Source organism: Chlamydotis macqueenii, chromosome 1 (assembly GCF_036417535.1).
Source record: "Chlamydotis macqueenii isolate bChlMac1 chromosome 1, bChlMac1.mat, whole genome shotgun sequence".
NCBI classification, from domain to species: domain Eukaryota; kingdom Metazoa; phylum Chordata; class Aves; order Otidiformes; family Otididae; genus Chlamydotis; species Chlamydotis macqueenii.
The window spans coordinates 30,113,804-30,133,765 of record NC_141556.1 but is presented as its reverse complement, the minus strand read 5'-3'; the positions used below and the strand labels follow the sequence as shown (position 1 = coordinate 30,133,765).

The 19,962-nt window shown below is 34.5% G+C and overlaps 2 protein-coding genes across 2 annotated transcripts in view; one reads left to right on the top strand and one right to left on the bottom strand.

The window, feature by feature from the left end:
- The window catches only part of IMMP2L (inner mitochondrial membrane peptidase subunit 2), a 488,259-nt gene that overhangs the window by 197,068 nt on the left and 271,229 nt on the right, over positions 1–19,962 (bottom strand). The gene's annotated exons all lie outside the window — the stretch shown is intronic.
- LRRN3 (leucine rich repeat neuronal 3) overlaps positions 1,495–19,962 on the top strand; it is an 81,613-nt gene continuing 63,145 nt past the window's right edge. Inside the window, exon 1 of the mRNA XM_086747782.1 lies at positions 1,495–1,543. The gene's annotated coding sequence lies outside the window, so the exon portion shown is untranslated. The remainder of the gene's footprint in view (positions 1,544–19,962) is intronic.

The following is a 19,962-nucleotide window of genomic DNA, read 5'->3' as shown; positions in this document are numbered from 1 at the left end:
CATATGAAAGTGAATACAATTACTACAAGATTACTTTGCATCAGAATACAAAATAACAGACAATCTTTCCCACTTATAGATTTAATTTATTTTTACACTTGTCAGATCCAGGTTTGATCAAAATTGCTGCAAACAAAAGACTAGTAAATCCGCGGTCCATTGAACAGTTTTTGAAATGTCAATTTATTTCACTTGCTCAGTTCTATTAGTTATATTCACAATACTAATGAGGAACACTAAGCTATGTTCTGGAGATAACTGCTTCTGCATTTCTAAGTGAATGCCTAAGTAAGATAAAAATAAAATCACGTCATTTAAGTGTATTTATATTTTCCTAGATTTTAAAGAAAGGGCAATAAAAAAACTTGATGCATCCACATTAACTACTCTTCCTAAAGTTTTAGGAAATAAAGTATTAAGTTAGAAATAACATATTCCAGCGGTGACAGCATTTGAGTTGTTTCCAGAATGATTTATCTATTTATAAACATATATTGTAGAGGACTTGCAGGACTTTTTATTTGACATGAGAGACTCAATATCTAGCTATATTTAAAACAATGGTTCTCTGTCACATTCGCCTTTTCTCTAAACATTCAGGAAGTCATGGATCCAACTAGCTCTCAGATATAAGGGATCAACCTTTCTGCTTTTACAGCCTTCTGAGATTTCAAAGTGGGCCTTTAGATGCCAATTAGCCAAAAAAAAAAAAAAAAAAAAGCAGCATACTGGTGCTCTCTGGTCAGCCTTTAACAGAATTCCTTTGCTAAAAGAAAGGGAGAAATTATACTGGTCTCAGATCTCTGGAAGATATGTCTGGCCTAGGTGAATTCTGAGCTTCCTTCTTTAGGCAGCTTTAAGCTGTGCTGTGCAAAAACCACAGAATGAGCTGAGACATACACCCCACTGTTACTAAAAGTGTTCAGTAAATGCATGGATGCTGTATTACATTATATATATGCATACATTACATTAATTTTAAGAAATATACATATACAGAGATAATGACTACAGCATTTCAGAGTCTCCGTGTGTTTTTCTTGGGAAGTGGCAAACATATATGAAAGCAGAAGCATCTCAGGCTTATGTAAACCTCTTACCAGATCTTGAAGTCTACAGTGAACAGCTTGCATGTAAAAGAAAATACACAATGCTCGAAGCGTAAAGATGCTTTGAGAGTCTCACATGATAAGGCAAGGGAGAGGAAAAGGGAGAGAAAAAAAAAAGAAAAATTAAAAAAGAAAAACAATTTTTAAAAGAAAAAAAGGAAAATAAAAAGAAAAAATAAAGATAAAAGAAAAAGATAAAAAAAAGAAAAAAGACAAGCAAGAAAAAGAAAAAAGAAAAAAGAAAAAAGAAAAAAAAAGAAAAAAGAAAAAAGAAAGAAAGAAAAAAGAAAGAAAGACAAAAGAAAATAAATTTGCTGCAGACACATAAACAGACTACCAGCTGAAAAGCTGATGATTCATGAAGACCAGCTCATGCAAGTGTTGAGCCAAACAAGAGATGACAACTAACTTCAAATCTCACAAGGCCAAAATTGGTAAGTTTTTCTCCTTTCATCATAGTTATGAATAAGAGTTAAATTTTAAAATCTTAATAATAATTTATAATTACAGTTGGTGACTGAATATTTTGTTTTATTTTAATTGTAGTGTTCCCAAGACATATCAGACTTCATTGGACTAAAATAGAAGATATCTTATTCACCAGAGAGCTTTAAAATAAATTATTAAGATTTGGTTTCTATTACTTCTGCTGTTTATCATTTTGTTATCTCTAAACTATCTATACATGTTTACTCCTTTAGTATTATTCTAAAGAGAAAATAATTCAACTCCCTTTATTCTGATACGTCCTTTCTATATTTTCTCTATTTGAATGGTGCACATCCAATTAGTCGCTCCTGTATTGCCTATGTAAAATGAAATTACTCCCACAATCCATTTGTTTTGTATAATGTACAGTTAGTCCTTATTTGTAACTTTTGTCAATACACTATAAACTGTTCGACACAGAGAACAAAGGCTTTTCCTTGCTTGAAGGGCTTCTAGTCTCAGAAGAAACTAGGATGATTCGACTATGAAAGCTATGAAAGCAAAACTGAAGAATTATTAGTACCACCACTGCCTCAACATAGACACAAACACACACACACACACACACACTTCTTGTGGACACTGCAAAACCAAATTTTTTTAGTGCCACCGAAGCAGAAAAAGGACAGATTGCCTTTTATTTAAAGATACTACTGGGAAAATGCTTTCTGCCTCAGACAGAGTACCTATGCCTACTCCAATACAGAATTCCAGACAATGCTGGAAGAAGGAATCGAGGGCACTTTTGAGCATATGAATTTGCTTTCTTTTTTCCTAAAATCAGGCAGGGAAAAAAAATCTTTTCAGCCTGCACTACAGAAGTAGATCCATATGCATTTTTCTTCTCTTCAGTATTTGGAGGGTTTATTATTATCTGGTTTATTATCAGACACAGACAGAGGCATATTTGGCGTGCTCATTATGCCTTCTGGTATTCTGATCAAGACTGACAGCTCTTGACCACAAGGTCTAGAGAAGGAGAGGTGCCCTCTGAAATGGTCCTGGAGTTCTGGTCTCCTGCTCATCTACAGCTGGTGACACGCAGATGTCCCCTCTGGCACAGGCATCCCGATTTCCTTTCCAGGGAAATTAGGACATGTCTAAAACAGAATGGGGACGTGGCTGGGATGTGTGCCTCTGTTTCACAATTAGAGACAGTCCCCATGACTCCACTTTAAGAACAAGATTTGACTAAGCAGCACATCGTGCTGAAAGTAGAACAGATTGCAACTATGCAAACAGTAAATTGAGTCTTCAGCAAGAAAACAATGTTGAAGGGTGATTTTTGGCCCTGAGAAAACTTGCACTTATTGGCATTAAGGCCGGCATAGGATAGAAACTGTGGCAAATGAAAGGGTAACAATATTTCACTGGGAAGAGGAAGAAAATATTTCCATGCAGTGAAGGCTTCTAAAGATAGTTTTGTGGGTTTGCTTGCATTGTAACCTTCAAGGAACCAAATGCATTTATTTTAAGGCAGTAATGAAAACATTTATTTCAGTGCACTGAAAGAGCAATCTCATACTATTACTGTACTGTAGTAAAGTTTAATCCACAACATCCTCAGCTGTGGCAGTTCTGATAATACATAGAAGTATGTTATCAATGCCTGGAAAACAGCACGGAAGCAACTAGTCAAAATAAAGCATGTCAGTTCTGCAGTTTACATGCAAACATGATTGAATTTCTTTTCCTATGTTATTATAACTGCTCTGCTATAGCAAGTGCTCTGGTCTTATAATGACAACATGGGCAAGAAAAATGAAAAGAAAAAAAAAAGGCAGGACAACCTCATAACAAGAACCATAAACCTCCTTCTCTCTATGACTAAAAGATGATATTTAATCAACAACTGTGTGCTTTGAATTTGAGTCAAACTACCTTGAAAGGTCCTTGACCAAAGACAATTATAGTCAGTGAATGGCAGTTATTTTACACAATTCAGTATTTTTGAATTTGAATCACTCTTTTCTGTTCACCCAGAGCCAAATAATTATATATTAAAATAAAGTGCTAAAAATATCATCCTAAGTACACACCAGCTTAAGGCCAGGAAGTTCAAGAGTAATAAATGTTCCTGCTTCCTATTTACCTGGCACTTAAATTTAAAGTTCTGCATTGTACGTACTATTCAGCTCAGATAACATGTTACAACTGCACACTAAACTCTGTTCTGAGTTTCCATCAAAATTCTCTACTACGATGGGATTCAGAATTCACCCATGAAAATATATTCCTGGGAGGCATTGGGTCTTATCTCAAGAATGGATTTTTTTTTTTTTCCCTGCATAAAGTATCTGAGGACAATTTTTTTTTAAATAATCTCTGAAAACACAGAATGAACTAAGTATTGATTTGAAGAAGATTAGTCTGACAAAGGAGCCCTGTGTGGGGTGCAGAACCTTCACTCACTCCAAGCACTTGCTGGGAGGTGGCTGGAGTCCCTGACAGCAGCAGCAGCCTTGGCTGCTGCCCAGTGCAGTCACAGAGCCCTGATAACTCGTCTGCACGGTAGTACAGAAGGATGCCCTTCAAGCACATGTCCCTAATGTGAAAGGCTGCAGTCCTCTTATACTCTAACATAAGCTTTCCACATCCTGTTCCATTCTACAAAGAGGAATCAGATTTATTTTGCTTCCTTCTGCCATATGTGCTTCTGTAGAGAAAAAGGATTTGTACTAGTAAATGAGCACATCATGCAAAAGAAAAAATATTAGTCTCATTTCTCTCTCTCTCTCATGCACAGACTTGATAGAGAAAAAAAAAAAATCATTGAATATCAAGTGTTTAATGTGGAATCGTGCTTCTGATATTTCTTTAAATACATGTTCATGCTTAAAATTTCCAAGCATTTAATACAATCAGCAGAATTTTGTACTTTTTTTTGTAGCCATCTTAGGCAACATAGTGAACAAAAAGCAAAATATTTCTGATCTATGTTCCGAAGCCATGTTCTTGCAGATTTTTCTCCAAGGTACCATTTGAAGCCATGTTGTCACTTCTCTTTAAGGTTTATCAAGCATTGCAACTGTCTCTTTGGAAGCTAAACATTGTTGGAGGATAAGTAATTACAGAAAATAGCTCTAACTGTTGCTATAATGAACAAATTTTTCCTAGTCAGAATAATGTTTTCAAGTTTCTATTGGTAAATAGTTGCATGCAAACTGCTACTACAGTGAAGCATCTTTGAGACAAGTGATTTTGATAGATTCTTCTAACAGTCTCACCACAATAATTTGTATGTAAACTCAGTTATTTGCTTACTTTCTTCTGGAAAGGGTAGGCTACAATGTGAGGAAACTGAAATGCACAAAATTATTTTCATATTCTCTTAATTTGCCTATGCTTGAAGGCAGCTTTAATTTATTTTATATTACAAGAGTACTCAAAGTCAAAATTGGTGTCATAGAGCACTTTCTAGTTGTCTTCAGGACACTGCTTCCTCATTAGATCAAAAATAGTGACAATGTCAGGGCAACAAGTTGGCTTCATACCCTGGGAAAATAACTTCTTGACCTGAAAGAAGTGTGCTTGGACTGATTAAACTAGCTTAAAGGCCAGATTGTACAGGTGTTTGGCACAAAACAGCTACTCCACAGGATCTAGCTAGGAAGGCTTTCGCGGGAGAAAGAACAGAAGGTAGTTACCAGATTGATGACAGAATAGAAAAATGTCTCACATGGATAAAAGTCTAATGAAATTTTGGCTGTGTACTATTCAGAAAGCAGTGTGCATGTTTCGGTGTTTGAAACGCCAAGCATCCATCCAGCCTCCAGTACTACCTTTTGTGCAGTCTCTCTGACTGCTGAATCTGACACAATTTGTTTCGCAAGTACAGGAGCTGGAATGTGAAACATCAATTACCAGGACAGGAAGATACCATTGGGAGTAGTTATTAAATATGCATGTATATTCATGAATACTTCACACTTCTCCACTGACCACACTACATGAACATTCACTGAAATATGTAAGAGTTCATGAAAACTACATGAATGACAATGAACATCAAATGAGACATTTTGTATCACTTTTTGATATGTGACATCTAGACCTTCAGAGATACTATCTCACTGTCAGACTCTTCAATATCTGCTTTAGAAGCTCTGAATTACCCTCTGCAGGAACCTGCATTGCGCCTTAACAGGCTGTATAGACAACACGCAACGCCTAAGATACAAGCTTGTAACAGGTTAATATAAACAATCATGAATCTACATACACCAGCACAAGGTATCATCCTTGCAATCAACATTCAGGCAATCATTTCTCCAAAAATTTCCCATTCTTTCCTGTGTTTTTTCATCAAAGAATACTCTCAATATATTCTGGGAAAAACTCAACTTTCCCACTTTTCAAAATGTAAGTAAAGCTCTGCTATTAGCAATAACACATTATTTCCACCCTGTTATAGCATATACACAAAGTATTTACGAATAACTCCTCTTAGAACACTGAAAGGCACCAAATCCACTAAGAGTTCTAAAAGAGAGTTCTTAGACATGACCAATAAAGTAACTTGAAATGACTCAATAAAATGTCTCTTCGCTTGGTAACACCTGGAAACACAGGTCTCCTTAACTGGTCTACTTTTATGCCTATTCTGAGACCTGAAATTGTTTTCTTGTTACACTGATCTTTCCTCCATCTACCCTCTCAAAAATATTTTTTCGGCCTTCTACACCCAATGATCTTCCCAGAGGAATATAACTGATTTGTCCATAAATTCCCAACTGTACATACAAAATCACATTGCAGTATCTATACAAATCACACAAATTAGGCAACTGAACATATTGTAAACTTATTTGCTATAGATCACTTGCAATAGATTCAAATTCATACATGGAAAAACTTGCACTGATCTAACCACATTGATTTCAACACCAATGTAATTTAGATCATTGTCATTTCTTTTTGAGGGACAGCCTTAAAGAGAAATTTCTTCCCATGCAATGTAGGCATTCTCTGGATATAACTGGACTTTCTGTTTGTAGCAGCACAGATATCCTTTACATAGGTTTGATTTAACTCCATCAAAGTGGGTGAAAGCTCCCCACTTATTCTGAATAGCTTTGAATTAGTTCTGTGGTGAAAGATATGCCTTCATGAGCTAAATACAAAAAATATTACATTCCAAAGTTATTTATCTGTCTGATGTTCAATATACTGTTCTTGGTCTCTCATCTCAAATAAATCCCAATTACCTTTCTTTCCTCTTCCTCTGCCCATTTGAAGCAAACAATTTTAATCCTTTTTTTCTTTGCATTTAAAAGCTTATTTTCTGCTGTGCCATGTCTAACACTGTATGCTATTAAAAAATACCTGTATTTAATTCTTAAAACAAAGTTTCTTTTCTTCTTTATTATTACACAGGAAAGTAGTGTTGACAGATGGATCAAACTGTTTGCCCTCAAATGCCATGAGTGAATAAGGAAGAAAAAAATGTGCAACTTAGATGAGATTACTGGGCTGAAAGCAGGCTATTCTAGTAGCAATTACAGAAAACTTACTTATTTACATATAAATAGCTAAGAAATTTCAACACAAAATATACTTTAAGACATAAAATAAGTTCAGTAAAACAAGGCTTAGGTGCATCTCAGTGCTTGGTGAGGCGATTACAACAACCATGCATCTAATAAAAGACAGATAAAAAGCCATTATAAAGTCTTTACTGGAAGAGAAAGAACCATGGATTTTTTTTTTTTTTTAAGTACTCTGACAACAATCAGAGCTTCAATATCATGAATGTTTGACTTTCCATTCAGCTGTTTTTGGAAAGGCTCAGTTCTAATATCAGCCAAACATGTTTATATAGAGAAAAATATTGAAAATACGGTTTGAACAGACTGTATCTCTACTTCTGCCTAGGAATACCTTAATTACAGCCCAGAGCTCAGTCAGCTGGATACCTACAAGTTAAGTGAATGGTCCTTAACTTTTTGTAGATTCACTTGAGAAAGATGGCAATAATCTGAATCTCTCCAACATCATCTTCTTTGCTCACTCTTGAGACCATGGCTGCTGCCGCCTCGGTTCCTGTTCACCTCAGATCGAGAAGTACAGTACACAAAGTCAGGGTAGATGCAGAAGTGTTTATAAATGTGGATTCCACACTGTTTTATTCCATGCCATTGAGATGACTTCACCAATTATGAACTATTAGGTTAAGCTGTACATACTGTAAGTAAATGCTAAACATATTTAACTGTGGTATGTGAAGGAGGGCAAAGAGACAATATCTTGCTCTAAATATGACACATGACTCAAAGATACTAATCTCAATCAGAAATACAACACCAATACTGCCATTATGGTATTTCTGTTTCCTTATTTTCTTTTAATTTTATTAAAACTGGACTAATTTTTCAAGATAGAAATTGTATTATGCTTTTGGTTTTCTTAGTAAGTCCTGAGATCTGTGGTTTAAGAATAATAATTCCTTCCTTGAAGAAATAGCCCTGAGACAAGGAAAAATCATTTTGGGCATATGTTCTGTGAACACCCAGCTTGAATGTTTCTCCTCAAAGCCAGGAAGAATGATATTTTGAAGTGAATTTGAAGAAAACATTTCATATCCTATTCTCCAGTTTCATAGAGTTCGTTATTCTACTATGGCTTTTAGTGAAATAACATCGTTCCATATTCTTCCTGAAGCCATTGTGGTAGAAACAGGAAAACAGAAAAAATATTGAAAGGTCCCGTAACATCCCACTATATCTGAATGTCTTTAACTCACTTCCGGAATGCATGAAATAACAACAACTCTTATGAACATGTTATTTTCAGTGACATCTTACTGGCAAAGAAAATGAGTCCTATTGGCAACAGTGAATAACGTAATCAAAAATACATTATTTAGAAGCAAGGGTTTGATCAACAGTTGTCTCTACGAAACCATTCCCTCACTCAATGATCAAGACCATTCCGTTGTCAGAGACATAGGTGGGCTTTGCAGACAACCCAGATTGCAGACATGACCAGACGCCAACTCCTATCTGTTGTTTAATTACTTTGAACAAGAGTCTCTAAAGGATGTTGAATTCCGTTATTAGGAATGAGATGACTTATCTTTGGAAGGCAAAAATATATTAACAGTGACTTGATATAATAATTTGAAAATTAATAGCAATAGAAAAGGTCACAAATGTAAAGGAGTGGGATATAGAGAAGAAAAAGAAAGCCTGAGTCCCATGAAAGGAAAAAATTCTGCAACTAAACTGTCTGAAAAGAAAGTCGGAGAAGAAAAAGAAAAAATACTTTCTATAAATGTAAGGTATTTTTATTCACTGTAGCTAAACTCCAGGGACATCTATCTAGACGAGCTTCACAGAGTGTCAGGCTAGATATGCTATGCAAAACATTTCATTTCTTCTAATCTTGAACAGCTTCTGTGCTGTTAATAAATTCTGTTTTTAATTAGACCACTTGAGTCTCAGACTTTTATAAGGAAAATTTCATACAGGTTGTCTCAGAGAGACAAAACTTTCAGTCACTAAAAGGTAGTGGAAGAAAGGTGGCCGACTGGGATTCCTAGTCAAAGAGGACAATTTTGTGCACACTATAGAGGTATATTACTACTGCAATGATAAGGTCATGGGCATTCTTCTTCCACTGACCAAGAACAAGAAGCAAATTCAGAACAAAAGGTGAAGAACAGAACATTTATGCCCCTTTTTCCTTCATCAGACTTTAAATACCTAGGCAGATAAAAGAAATAGTAAGTACTTGCACTGCTACCAAATGACAAAATCCCAAATATGAGATTGCAATTTCACATACTAGAATTGCAAAGATTTTCAAATGCAACTTTTGATTTTATCAGTCTTATTTTTTTATCCCAATATGAAATGAATTAAATGAATCAGCTTTTTTGAAAGCATTGAGAATGCTTATTTAGATTACATTAAGATTAACAGTGTCAGTTCAAATAACAGACCTACAACAAATAGGAAAAGTACAGAGAGATCTACAGTCAATAGAACAGTTAAAGGCATCTGCTTTAATAGCTAATGAAATTTAAAGTTAAAAAATTTGAAAGGTCAGGAATTTAAAAACTTTGACAAAATGTGTGACAAGTAGCTAGAAAGCTGATGGAAGTATTCTGAACAACTACTCTCTAATCTCCTATCCACTCTCTAATCTTCGTTCCTGCACAATTGTACAAACACTCCTGAAGGAAAAAATAATTAATGTTTTAATATTATTTGATAATAAATTAGTGAATGCAACTCTTGAAGTACATCTTGTAAACATGAAAAAATACTTTGCCAGCTATAATACATGTCTTATTGTTACTGTTATAACAGTTGCTTTCTAGTTACTCCCTACTTTGCATACAGTTCTGCAATAAAAAACACTAGCAGCAAGTAATAGTACAGCAAGCAAACTGTCACAATATTTTAGGACATATTTAGTCTGCAAATTTCACACACTAGCTGTGGCCATCAATACAGAGGCATCGCAGCTGTCATCACCTTTGAATCTGCTTAATAATTACCCTCTAAAGAATACACAAATAAACCAACACCAGTAATTAACCACAAAATCCTCATGCAAAGAGAGCATTTCAAAATGCATCTACAGTTTTCTGCAAGCATTGCTGTAACTACTGACTCTGAGGCTCTTCCAAAGGGAAAAAAAGCATTAAATACTTAATCTCAAATTTGCCACATATATCTCATTCTCTCAGGAAATCTTCCTCAGTTTTTTTTTCCTTTTTAAAGATTGTAAGATCATCTGTATCAGTAATATAATTCTTTCTTTTTTTCAATTTAGATTTTTTTTCTTTACCTCTGAACTGCACCTGTTATTTGACACACTGCTGTAGCAAAAGCTGTGCAAAGAAAGATTGTAAAAGGTATGTCCAACATGAAAGAAAAAGAATGATCTAAAATGGGAAGTCAATGACAATAGTCTGACTCAGTAAAAAATAACTTGAGGTTGAGGCAGGGAAGGATGGAGGAAAATCAAAGCTTTTCATGTGTTTTTCTCTTGACCTGAGAAAGAACAGGTGGGATGCTTAAAGACTCTTATTATAGCTAATGAAGACCTTCATGAAGAATCTCAGGTTCAACTGAAATAGCAATCGACTTGGGAAAAAAAGCATTTGTCTCCCTTTCTTCCCCATCCTATACATACTCTGTGGATCTGAAGACTGTTTCTTCTGTACCCATTTAACCAGGAAAGAATTATATGTAAAATACATTCAGCAAGAGATAATGCAGAAACTAAACACAAAAACTAGGGTATGATGTTACAAAGATATCACATTACAACTTTAGATCAGGAAGTGACTGAGGTTATGAACTGAAAGTCATTGATATGTGCACGACATTTTGGCAAATTTCAACATTTCAAAGGGGACTATGTAGAAAAGTTTAAATTATCTTACCTGAGACTTTCAAGGTCTAGCCCAACTTTTTTTTTTTAATTCAGTAACATGTTTGAAAGAGAGTCCACATACAATGAACACATGGTGTGAAAAAACCAGACACCATAAATGTCAATATTCAAATAATAATGCCTTCAGCTATTCAGGCAATATACCTCTAAAATAGAAGTGTTAAACATATTGTGAAAACACCTGAATTCACAGATAAGACTACCGTTTTGAAATTATGATTTTGCACGCATATGAAGATTATTTGTCATGGAAATAAACTAGATTTAAGTGCCTTTATTTTCACATTAGAACACCCATGATAGTTTCAAGTTTATATATTTATAATGTATTTGATTTTTTTTATATACCATAAGGCTTACCACACAATATGATCACACTAAAGACTTGCACTGTATTAAATCAGCTACTTCATTACTTTTAGAGACCAAAACCACTTAATTTTTCTATTTGTACTGCAACATCAATCATTTAAAGTGTATTTTCAATTGTGTTTATATTATGAGAATGTACAAAGCACATGAGGAAATACATTGTAAATAAATTATTATTACATTACTAGATAGCAATAAAGGTTGAAGGCAAGGAAGAAAAAACACAGAGCACATTACTCTCTGATGGTGAGACTGCAGGAAACAGCAAACTGCTTAATCTATAGAGACAGGACAAATGTCAACGTAAACTCCTGAGCAGGACTATATAGCTCCAGGGGAAGATAATGGCATACTGTGCTCTTCAGCTTCTAGGTCACAGCCTGGCACCAGGCTCAGATCATTCTTATTTTATGCAATGATCCACTGCTTGAATACGCAGACATCAGAGTTGTTGGTTAAAGGCACATGAGGGACACTGCTAATAAAACTCACTACTTTCATTTCTCATAGCATCATCAGTAATTCACAGTGCAAGCTAAAAGGTTTCTATCATGTTTGAAAACCAACCACTAGCTAATGGTACAGGCACAAACTATAAATGTTTAAATAGGTATGAAACTGCTACTGAAAAGAGGAATGTAGATTTGCCCAGGACATCTGATGGCTGTCTAGTGGCCCATGTGAAATGAGCACTTGACACACTTTTTCCTGGTTCCCGGCGGACAGAGAAGAAGCAATACCCACAGAAATCAGTAACCTTGGCAATAACGCCAAAAACAATGAAAAACTCTGTCTTTCTCATCACACCTAAGAGTTGAGACATGTTACTGGAATACAGAATAGAAACATGCACTATCACCAAATACAACAGTACTGTGATATCCCAACTTTAGTGTTAATCAGCGGACGGGATAACAGGCACATTACCTTCACATTCAAATTAGAGGGTGGAAGTAGCTCATTTTCACTGCTACTAGAGTATTGCTTAGTACAGAGAATTTTCAGAGAAGTGTCTACTGATTTCAACATTAAAGTATGCTCCTGAGAGGCACTAGAAAGAAGTGCTTATCTGCTAGTGAGACCTCTATAAAATATGTTATATATGTCAAAGAAAATAACTTTTCCACAACCATCAAAATTCTTGAAATAGCATTTCTGGCAGTTTCTAAACACAGTTATGCTGGCCAGAGTTTCATAAAATAGGATTCATGATCTAGCACACACCTGACAGCTGTTGTTACCACCACTGCTGCTAAGGCTGTTAACTGTTGTCATTTTCAATGGCAATAAATCCCTAATTAGGAAAATCCTTGATAGGAAACTATATCGGCCTACTCTCAGGATATAGCAATACACTTTGAACGAGTCATGATAACAAAAATTTAAAAAAAGAAATTAACATAGACACTGGTGTGATGAAGTGGATGAAGATTTTTGCCAGACAGCAGCTAGCCAAACCAAGAAAAGCAAAAGGTTTGGTGGAAAGTCCACATGCTAACAGGAAAGACATTAGGAAAGGAACACAGGAAAACGCATAATGGCAAGCAAAGTCTTCAAAATCATTGTTGACTTTTCAAAAATATTATATATTTTTAAAGATTAAGTACTATTACCTATATTTTATATCTGTAGTTGAAAAAGAGCTAGAAAAAGGAATACGAAGAAGGGCTCCTCCAGACGGGATATTAACCCCAAGGAACAAGCTGGTTGAGAATGCGACAGTAGGTGAAAGACAATTAGGGTGAAACTGATGTTTAATTTATATAATCCACATCCTATTAGAAGAGGAGAGATAAACAGTAAAATAAAACAATGAACTTCAAGAAGGCAAACAAATTTGGATGAATCAGTGGAAAGACAGGAAAATATGTTAAGGAGATAGAGTCAAAGAGTAACTTTTTCTAAAGGAGAGAAAGGCTGGAACGGCACTAAATCAGAGCTTTCATTTATCTTAAACAAGAATGAAATAGGACAAGTAGAAAAGAACATATAGTGGTAAAATAAGAAAGGCCAACACACATTATGGAATACAAACAAGAAAAAGCAGTAACAAGAATAATAAGAAAAAAAAACCCCTGTAAATACACTAGCAGTGAGAGAAATACAAAGAAAATATTGACCTGCCGTTCAATAGAGAGGAAAGGCTATCGACACAGAGTGTGCTGAGAAAGGGACCAAGTATGTAATAACCTTTTCTACCAGTTGTCACTAAAACAGTCAATCGCAAGCAAATGGCCAACTCAGTTTCTACCAAAGACAAAAGAAAGCTCAACTCTCTCAACACTGGTCAATTTGATCTGAAGATGTGGGCTAGAATCATGACTGTCTTGACAATCTTTGCGATCATTCAACTTCCTAAGAAAGGAAGGTTAGGGATAGAAAGGCCATTGGTAAATTTGAAAGTGAGACTTGAGTGGGAAGTGCAGTTGAGATTCAAGTGTGAATATCTGAGGAGACTTATCTTTTTTTGCTTTACATAGTAGGCTACAAACAAACTTTATTAACAATAGATCAGTGTCCAAATCAATAATAAGGCAATGAAGAAGAGCTGAGCCATTTTAAAGCTTCAGTGAGGAGCATCTGTTCACAAGAAACATCTTTGCTATTACAGAAGCTGTCAACTGAACTGAACCAGATTAATCTAACCCATGGTTACATTTCTTCTCATCAGAACCCAGTAGATGCTATAATGAAACAAACAAAAAAATATTTCTCTCACTCAAATCCATAGTCTAAGCAGAAAAATTCTTTATGGAGCAATAATTCCGATCCACTATTTGATTTTTACCATCATTTCTCTTCACTGTTCCTTCTTGGTTCTTTATCGCAGGTTGTTCATATACAAATTAGTGATGATAACACAACTGACATAGTCAAGACCAAATGAGATCAATCTTAAGATACGCAGGATCATAGGATCCACTGAATAAATAGTACTCCGAGTATAGGTCTAAATCTCTACTTCTTTTTACTCTTCAGAGTAAAAAATTAAAAATACTGCTGGGAGAAGACATGAGACAAAAGGCTTTAGAGGTAAATACACACAACTAAACACAAGTGTTCAGAGCTGATTCTGAAATCTGACGGAACAAGAAAGCTTGAGGACTCTAACTCCAGGACAAGAGCTCTGTCTCCTCAGGAACAAGCTACAAACATGAACGCTGCACATGTAAGATTTGCTGAGAATTCTTAAATATAAAATGTTTTATGTTACAATGTCATAATCAGAGATCTATCATGTTGGTAGCTGCAAAATTTTTGTTTGCTTAGTGAACAAAATTACACTATAAATATAGTCCCTCAATTTAAAAAAAAATATTGAAAACAATAAATTTTAAATCAGAAGAAACAGTTTTCATATTTTTTAAAAGAATAACAAGTAAAAATAAACTCATGATTAATTTAAAATCTATATAAATGAGCAGTCTGCATTATCCATTACTTTTATTACCCTCAAATAAGAAATACACTGTGTGGGTTTTGCAATTAGAAAGAAAGAAACATCTATTTCTAAAGTTTACTTGTGTGACACGGTGTTTTGTGGTAGAAAAAGTATGCATGTAGACTAAATGAAAGGGAACATTAATAAGTACTTACAGGTAGGAAGCAGATATTTAGCTTTCAGCTAATAACACTGTTGTCTAGATTGAGTCAGAGTGAAAACTATTTTTTTAACATAGAAAAATTAAATTAACATTTTGCAGTCCTTACACTGTTCTCCTGGAAGTTAATTTTCTTGATCAAGCTGTTAGTTGCTTTAAACAACTAAGATATCCTCAATTACTACACACAGCACAGAGCATTAATCACATTCCTGACATTTTCAAATCTGGGTGAGTCTATTTTGTTTTGTAAATATGTGCTGTATCAGATGCATGTGCTTAGATTGCTTTAGAATATCACCAGGAGGATATGGAAAAATCATAGAGGAAAGAAAAGGAAAACCATAAGAAATTGGAGAATCATAAGATGTAATTGAGGCCAAAAGCAGAAGCCATTAATTTCACAAGAGAGCCTTGGATGATATAAAAACCCACTTCAGATGCATTAGTTGGATATCATTTTCTGTTTCAGTAAGAGTAAGATCAAATCAAGGCAGCCTCATAGTAAAAGGAATCCTACAGTTACACTCTGCAAAGAGGGGTCATTTTAATTTCAGGGTCTTTTATTACACAGCAAGACAACTGATTGAACTGTGAAATAACATTTACAACATAAATAAATTCTGATGTCCTCTTTTTAATGAATTCAGAAACTACAGAAGTATTTTTGGCTTTGTGTTTGCAGAAATTACTATGATTCTTCAATTACTTTTGCACAACTTCAAAATATTTATATGAAGACTGTACTATTGCTAAATCCTCTACCACTACTAAATTTTGAACTAATTATCAAATTAACTTTTTTAAGGGTTTTGATGATTAAATGGCTTCAGGGGTTCAAAACTCTTGACCAAGAATGAACTTGTTTGTTAGAAACCCATTACTTTTTTCTTACTTCTGGAAGCCTTTTCCTAGAATAAAATATTGTTGTAATTCAAAGCAGAAAAGTGAAAAATGATGGGAATTTCTATTATAGTAAAAATTGCTCAAAATAGGAAATTATACAGCCTTCAGAGAATCAATTGTCAACAGAAAGACGGCTTGATACCTGCAGAAGAGTAGTGTTTTCAAAAGCCAGGCAAGCAGCTTCAACTTAATATGCAACTTGTACTAATACATCTACAAAGGTGGTTTCCATGAAGACAGATGTTTTAGTGTTATAGTGTTATTTAGTTTATAATGTGCAAAGATTTTGAAAAGCTTAAAGAAACAAAGCTGATCTGTTTTTTTTTTTTTAATGCATATTCTTTTAACAGAAGACACTACTGCTTCAGTTTAATTTTTGAGAGTTCCTTTTATGCCAAGGACATTAAATTAAATAGCCTGTAAATGTTTCAAGTCCAACAGGTACTTGTACTATTTCTAATATAAATACACACACACACAAAAAAAAAGCATTTTTAAAAATAACAAATGCAAAAGCCTGCTTAAATTAGTGAAGAAAGACAATACCACCAGGAAAATTTCAGGCCTTAAATCACAAATAATCAGCATCACCTATAATCAGCATCACCTCCTCTTTACAGGCTGGTTGAAATTCTATTCCCCTCAGTTATAAACCCATTGGTTATGAACTACTATCTGAGTAACTAAGGGCTAAGGTGTTTTTTTTTTTAAATATTTTCTTTAGACAGATACTGTAAAAATAAAATGACAAATCAAGTTTCACCTACTGTAAATCTGAGCATCTTTGTGATGTAACTGAATTTCCAGGTCTGTATTAATCTACATCAGTGGAGACCTAGCTTAAAATAGCATCATTTCATTAAAATAGTTTAATTTTATGCATTTTTTTCTAAAATAGTAAAATTCTACATAGCTATATAATGTGTTAACAAAGTTGGCTAAATTGTAAATTAACACAGAGCTTGTAAATTAATAAAACTGTAAATTAACACACAGCTTCAGTTCAACTAAACTAGCATTCATTCAGAGAAAATCTGAAGTGTGTGTTGATGATACTCTCATTCTGGCTAAATTGTGTATTACATCCAGGCCTTTTTATGAAATTTTTAGGAAGATAAGCCTGCATAGGCAAGTGATATTTGTTCACACTCGAGCAACATGAAACTGAATCACTTTTATCCCAAGACTCATGAGATCCTGCCTGTAAATTTCTAGCTCATCTGAAGACAATACACAGGGCTTTTTTTTTTAATGGAAAATCTCCCAAGGTTGTCTGATGACAGTGTGTACTGTGTGTACTGTGATGGCTTAGCGTCGGTGAGGCTTTATCCCTCTCCTGCTACACCCCCACTAGTCTGCACTAAGATACTGATCCCAGATATTTTTGGCAGATATTACACTTCTTTTAATCTTTGCTAAAAACTTCAATGCATAAAACATACTCTATTGTTTTTATTTTAAGTTCTTAGCCAACTACGTGGAAGACCTCTCACAAAAGATTATCTATTAATACATGAGTATGTGTTGAGACACTATGCTGTATGCCAGCAGCTTAACAGTTCTGAATGTACTTAGCCAGAAACATCTTGACTCTTTTATTTACATGCTACCAAAAATACCTTCAGGAAAATACATAAACATTAAATGAAATGCAAATTTGGCATCTGTCAGTTCAGACTTACCCGTTGCAACTTTGAGTCACACAAGTTGGCTGAATTGAATATTCTGAATCCAAGTAACCTCATCTTTAGTCATAGACTCATTCACATCTCACCCTGAGTGCCAAACCACCACTGAGTAAAGGACAGATTTGTCTACCAGAAGAATAGCAGATTGTAGGAATGAGGTTAAATACATTTTGCTGTTACCATAAGTACTTACAATTAACAGAACATGGAATACATTTATTTTGCAGTTGAGAAGGAATATTTCTGGACTACAGCAGTCAATCACTATCCAGGTGAGAGAAGTGAAAGTAAAATATTATGAACACAAGAGTTAGTAGATATATTATTTTTAGTTTGGCAAAGAAGACCAAGAGGTACTTTGAAACTTTTGGTGCAGGCATAACACTGCAGTATGTAGATCAGCTATTGTGTTTCAATCACAAGACTAACAATAATGGTAAGTATGTTTGGATTTTAATTAAACTTTCCGTAGACTTGAGCATATATTACTAACAGTATTTAAATTTCTTGAGTCCCATAACACATACATCTTCACCACTCTTCCTTTAAGCCAAAAGTAACTATGCATAATCAGTGCTTTTCCCTCAAGGAAAGAACTATATGTATTATAAACAACTTTGATTATATTCCATATATAATTACCATCTACACTTCAAGATTATTGTCGCTAGTCTGGATCAAACTATTAGCATACTCTAGCTCTGAAGTTTTTCTTATCTTCAAACATGTTACCGAACTTTGAAATAAGAATTCCTCTCTCCTGCTTTAACTCAACAATTCGTTTTCTCCGTGTGTCTACAGTGATGTTTATATGCCTTCATTTGAAATAGTCCAATTATATTTTAATGTTACTTAAAGACTCTTTAATCTTTTCAGTTCTCTATGTGATTATTAACCATTTCACTGGGTCATAATACTTTTCCCATGTTTTCACTCTAGATTTTTAAGTTTTAATTTGCCTGTAGGAATCACCACTCCTTCAAAACCACTCAAATATCAGAAAGAACTGTTTATATTTTTAAATCATATTTTTAAAAGAATGCATCCATTATCTTAAAAACTTCCCTTTTATCAGAAACATTCTCCTTCTTTAATGTTTTGATCTCAGTATCACCAGCTATGCATGGCCTGAAATTAATTAATTGATTTGTGCTTGGAATTCTCAAAGTCACTCCACTTGGCTGTAGGAAAACACATGACTATTTACAGTAAAGTTTTCCCTACTGCCCCTTTAAGCCCGGGGGACAACTAAAGACAGCACTGGCAAGAAGAGCCATGTGTGCTAATATGGAATTATTGTTAGTCAAATAAATTTTTGAATCAGAATAGCTGCATTTATAAGTCTTGAAATTCAAGGAGTAAGATGTGTTATCCAATTGTTAATCCACTTATGCTTAACAGTAACATAATTAAGCTCAAACTTAAAAAAAAAAGCAACTCATGAATGACAGAACAGTCACTAATCAGAAGAGAATATGATAATCTCCCCTGCTATTCTATTTATGCAGAAGAAAAAATAATTAAATTCAGTGGTAACCTTTTTATTTGTAGTTCCTATTCTACCATTAGTTACTACTTCTGTTAATTAAGCTGTAATAAGCGAGCAGAATAAAACATATTTTAAAACCAGACAAATTCTTAAACTTAGAAATTTAGGTTCAACAAAACCTTTGTGATTTCTCAAGGAATATTTGATTAGATATTACTGCTGAATTAAGGAGGACCACCTGCCAAGTAAATTAAATTTTTAGGAAGTATTAGTTCTAGATGAAACTCTGGAGTAGACACAGAATGAACTCTGTTGATCAGCTTAGAGCAATGCCCTCTGAGGTTCAGAAGCTGAACCTAACACAGTTTCTCATGTGGAATTCTATTAGGAGTGAAAGACATCAAAAATTTCCCAATATGATTCTTCCTCTTCCATTTTCTAAGGCAGTTACTCACTGACCAGCCATTCTAAGTACATCACAAAGCCATTCTCTACAGAGATTGAATTATTTGATCAAATGGCTAAATCAAATTATGTGGCAAATATAATTGAACTATACTTTTGTTGAAACTGCCTGTACTCTGACTTGAAGCTTTATTTTTCCCCCTCACCTATAAGATACCGGATAGCACCGCTGAATACTTAAGATCTAAAAAGAAAACCAAAAGGCAAAGGTTGAACTGATTTGTCAGGGTAAATGCAACAAAGAGGAATACACATCCTACTGCAAATAACTATGAAGCCAGTCTTCTGAAAAGAAAGAAGAGATGCCTGCTGCAAACACATTTTTGCATCTTTCCAAAATATAAAGAAGGTAGCAGTACCACATCATACTGTCAGGCAAACATCTTACTAGATCTGAACAATAGCTAGTGGGCCCCAACGTACCCAAACACTTG